Below are 5,734 nucleotides of genomic sequence, written 5' to 3' on the forward strand. Positions count from 1 at the left end.
CTCTTATATAAGTCGGTTATACGTAGATAACGTAAACCAATTTGCGAATAACGATTTATACTTTGTGGATGCATGCACTGAATTGTTGATGACAAATTCTTACCATCGGCAAGAGCTCGCATCAACTCGTAAATGAGTCGGCGTGTCCGCGAAATATCCATTTGAGCATACGATTTGCTGATCTGTCTGATCATCTGTTTCAGGATGGTGATATGTTGAAGTTTTCAACTGTGCTATAAGTGATTTGAACACAGATTGCTGAAACTCTGTCGTGAACCGGTAGTCACGATCTGAGACCAACTCACGAATTCATTTATGGAGTCAAATAGCGTGTCAACATCGACACCAGCACAGGCTTTCGCTGTAACCGACTCTGGAGCTGCAGCAATATGTTTCATTTTGCTGAAAGGAATGATCAATATACACAAGAATAACATTATTCTTGTGATTGTATTCTAGATATCTGAAGACATTTTCATAGGTACGGACTGCCAACACTTTGCTGAAATAGGTAGAGGCTGTAACGGAGTACGGGATTAAGCAGTGTGCCTCGCCCGTTGGCAAACTTCGCAAGCGCGTATGTACTTGCGGACGAACTCATACTGGTATGACCAGTAGATGTCACAACCTATCGTGAAACAAGTCTTTTCACGCCCACGATAACCACTTATTGGTGCATCGTGGCACGTAAATGCAAATAATTATGGGTAGGGATGATGACACGAGAAGTGTCGTCAGCAATGGATGTATAATGCAATAAAACATGGCGTGTTGTATATCGCTCTGTTGAGGATCGATACAATTTTGACAATCGTTTTGTTAAGATGGATTTCTAAGGTAATTTATCAACCCTCTAAGAGCCTTATCTTCTTTATAAGCTCTTCTAAGTCGTCAAGAAGTGTTGACGATGGAACACGTATTGTTGCAACAGTGCAACAGTGGCCTTATGCTCACTGTTAATTTGCGCAGCCGGCTCAAAATCGGGCCGGCGCTAAAGGTCATCAGCGACAACGTTAAGTTGTACGGGATTATACACCACGGAGAAGTAATACTCCGCGAAAAAAACAACCATCTCGCAATTCTTTGCGAGATGTGTGGACTGTTTACGGCCGTGCGTGAAGACTCATGGTCCGTATATACATTGAACGGTCTATCTCCCAAGAGATAGACCCTAAACTAAGCTAGTGTGTATTTCACGGCTAGGGGTTCCTTTTCATGCACTGAATAATTACGATCAGCTGGTTAAAGCTGACGCGATTGATAACAGATGACGCGCTCTAGGTCGGCTGTATCAATTTGCATTGACGCATAGCCGATTGCAAAATCGCAGGCGTCACAGACCACATGAGATGCTCTGTCTTGGTTCGCAATCACCAGAATTAGCGATTGCATCAAGCTTTGCATTCTTACTTTTCAAGAAGCACTGACAGTCAGCATAGTATGACAACTTTACATTTTTGTTCAACAAAGAAGAAATATATTCTTTCATATCGGCATAATTGCGGTAACCCTTATGTAAGTATTCTGCTAAGCTGAGGAATTTCGAAGCGTCTTTACATTTACTGGCACAGGCCAGTCTGTGATCGCCTTGATATTTCTGGATCAGGACGTACACCGTGTTTACCCGCAATGCACATAAGAAGTGGTATTTTGCTTGCAGCGAAAATACACTTCTTGATATCTGCATACAAATAATGCTTATGCTTAAGTAAAAAACCTTTGGAAGTGGGTACGATGTCTCAACGACCGAATTTCCGCTCATGGCTCCGCTATGAATAAAGACATCGTCAAAATAACTCGGTGCGAAATCCCGTACCGATCTCTCGAGATTGAATACACATCTTTTGAATTTTGAAGGGCCATTACTAAGCCCCTGTGGCATTTCTAGCCTTTCTCGTATTTCTCGCTTGAGGTGCTTACTGCTGTGAACGGGATATTCTGTTCACGCAGAAGGATCGGATAGAATCAATCCATCAGATCCATTGACGAGAAAATGGAACTTAATGATAACGTCTTTTCGTGGTATTAGCGTTTGAGTCAGTATGTTGCAGCGTACAATTTGTTGACCGCATACACAATCCACCGCCCTCGTGTTGCTTTAGGCACGCAGAAAGTCTGAGAGCTATGTCGGGAGGTTGCCTTTCTTATATCGCTTGCTGCAAAGCGATCAGCAAAGAGCTTGTCGATCGCTAATATTTGTTCTAGAGGCAGTGGTCACGAAGTATTTCAAACCTGGTATCAGATCGATTACGTGTCAAGTGCTTTTATCCTTAGGCACTGACACGGTACGAATTCAGGGAATTTTTTCTAAGTTCTATCAAGTCTTCAAGTAAAAATTTGTCTTTAAAGACTTCCAGGATCGAGACGTAAGGCCTTCAGTCCGAGTCTTGTTTTTGACGACACTTTCGTCCTACGATGAGCTTCTGAGAACCCGTTCGTTCTCAAGAAATACTATTGCCGACCGAATATCGGCCACGTACTTGTCAAATGTAACAAGCACGCAGATCTGCTGGACTTTGTCACTACGCAAATCATGCGAGAGCCGTTGCGATTCGAGCGTTGGCAATTGATAAATCTCGAAAGTTACCTTCGGAAGTGCTATAAGATCAATATCTTTTCAGCACCAATATGTTGTTAAATGCAACCGTGCTGGTTAAAGTATACTGAGATGAAATCAGTACAACCGCACTCATCATCCATGCAAAACTGACACATCAGTCAGCAGACACCACCTGTCTCAAATCGCCCTAACAGTAGCTCAGATGGTCAATTCTGTCACTTCTTCTCGGGGGCACTGGATTCTTGCTTCTCCTAGCACGATGGCTGCTCTGGCGATTTTAGCGCTTCGGCACTCATCGGTAATTAAGTTATACCTAACAACTTGCACATTTCCATCATCTTCATTGCGTTTCGTGCCTTTGGCAGAGCATCTGCTGACATCATTTCCGGTGTATTCACATAAAGAGCTCACTCGCATGTCAATATGCTTTGCTTTGCCGACGCGACGCCTCGTTTCGACTTAGTGCCGCTCGATTGTCCACGCACATTGACATCGCAACCCAATCGACAAACCAAACTCGTTGCATTTCTCGATTTTTTAGCAACTCAAGAGCAACTTTAGATGCAGCCACAAACTCCGCTTCCATTGTCGACGATGCCACTCTGCCATGCTTTCATAAGTTCAACTCACAAGCATCGCGGTTATAAGGATTGCGCATCCGGTAAGTGACTTCCGATCATGCTTATCAGCCGCTGATTTGCAATCGCTGAACGAGGTGAATTTAAATCGACTCAATCATTCAACCAAGTTTTTATTGCTATTTAAATGTCTCCAAAACTTTTAAGATAGCGAGCAGCTCATAGCACCGCCTTTCAGTCGTACATCCTATGGCTTGTGCGTCTGTCTGGTCGCCTTGCGCGATGTCAGGTTGTGTGTACAAGCGATTCAAAGCAGCAGTAACTGCGACTCGTAGCAAGCATTCCTTTGGCACACACGTCGTATTTCGCGTCTTCTAGTCCAACATCGCATAGTTGTATCGCTTATTGTTGGTTTTTGGTCTTGTTTTGGCCAAATTACTCGCTATATTTGATTTACACGCCTAGAAACATGCTACCAGCTGACCGCTGCATACTCCCAAAAAAATTGTTTCACCTCCTTAGAGCTAGTTACCATCACAAGAATGTCATCAACGTTGACACCTACGAGTAATATTGCGCTTGTTAAACACACATGTTCGTAATGCATTAAATGAAACCGACATTTATTAAATAGAGTGAAGCAATTGGCTCTAAAGTCGCCCTGCCTGCTTTAATCCATACTGGCTCTTATGCAGCCGTATAACAACTTTCTTTGGGCTCTGCACACAATCAATCGCTAATTTGTTTGCCAAACATGTTTAAAATGCTCTCCCATATAAGTCTTGAGTAAATATTAAAGCATCATTATATTTGGCGGATACACCCCATGTGACAATCCGTGCTAAAATCGCTTTCACATTTCTTATCAACCTAATTTTGGCAATTGCTATCAAATAGTCAACGTCAAATACCCGTTTGTTGCCCGTAGCGACAAGACGTGCTTTCAAACGTGATGTATTTCCATTTGATTCGGTTTTTATCTCATTTACCCACTCCTTTGAGAAATCTAGCAATCCTTAGGCCGAAAAATTATCATATCGATTAGACACCGTCGCTCTTGTGCGCTGCGAATTATTCATTAAAAGCATCTATCCATTCGTCGCGTCTAGGACCTTTCAAATATGATCTTATTTTCGGAACTACATACCGTTTCAGACGACCCACGTAATACGGCGGAGTGTGAGCCTACAATTTAAGTACCCACCTCTTCGACCACGTAAACAGCCTAATGAAACGCGGCAATAATTTCGCAGTTTCTCCAATTAGTACAAAAACTGCATTTTAGGTAGGGTAGCAGTACTTAATAGTACTTTTTCTACTCTAAAGGGTCTATTGCTTTTGCGATCATGTTTGTCCGAGTATTGCTGTTGCTCGACTTGTGCGCTTCACAAACTTTTTGCGTGGTAGCCAATCGTTCATCCACAAAGCGTTGAGTCTCGCTCATGCCCTTACCAGCAGACTCGCCTATGACACCGCTGAGAGGTCGGTCATTGCAGTGACCAAACATCGTTACTGTTTATGTACAAAATTGTTTCTTTCCGTGACCCCATAATAACCACTGCTAAACTGCCAGGGTCACTACGGCAAGTTTCCGTCGTTGACATGATACCCTCATGGGTCCTCTTGATATTGACGAAATTGTGTCCCTCTTTCGTACTGAGCGTAGTGAAGGGCCCTCCCTACTAAAAATCGGGCTGTGCACAAACAAGACTGGCGTCCGAGGATGGCGCAGTCCGTTTTTTAAATCGTGTCTCACCTGTACAGACGTGGACAGTGTTATTGATAGCAATTTCCACGAAGAGCAATTGCTTGCTCGATTATCGGGAGTCGCAACCAAGCTCAATACATCCACCACGACCCCATTGGCAGGTTCCGTTTGGTTATCGCTTGGGAATGATCGGCTGTAGACATGTGGAGCTTGCTATCCAGCAGCTCAAACACATGGCGCGAAAAATCCGACGTAAAATGTGGATCCCGACTCGATACTTTGGACTCGGGCATCCAGCATAGCTAGTGCACATTGTTAAGGCACAAGAGAGCTGTTTGATTCCATGTGATCGATGTTTTTTACTGGTGCCAAATGCAGCATTTTGTTTAGTCTGTCTTCAAAGACGACGAGTCCCGTCTCACCCTAATGGTCAGGCGGCATGCCAAACATGAAGTCCAGACTAACCGACTTCCGACAATCCGTTGCAACTGGCAGCAGCTTCAACGACGCACTGCTGATCGGTGCAGGCTTTATGCACTGACAATGATCGCAGGAGCGAATATAGTTGGGACCCATCGATATAGACATCAAAATCTCTCTGATACTCGTACGAATGTCTATTGGCAGCCCATTGCCCACTCGATGGTGGATCATGGAGCTCGTGAAGTATCTCTAGCTTGAGATCTATGTCATGAGGGATATAAATTCTCAAGGGGTCACAATGTGAGAGCTAATGCGTAAATACGCCATCTCTGTAGCTCAATCGACTTAGCTTAGCTTTCAGGCGCGACCTAATAGTCCCAATAGCAGGCGACAATATTCGTCCTGACTGTACCTCTCCTTTATTTCAGAGATCAATAAGCTCATTAAGTGGTAAACCTTCACCGC

The sequence above is a fragment of the Bremia lactucae genome, linkage group LG19, assembly GCF_004359215.1.
Source record: "Bremia lactucae strain SF5 linkage group LG19, whole genome shotgun sequence".
Lineage (NCBI taxonomy): Eukaryota > Oomycota > Peronosporomycetes > Peronosporales > Peronosporaceae > Bremia > Bremia lactucae.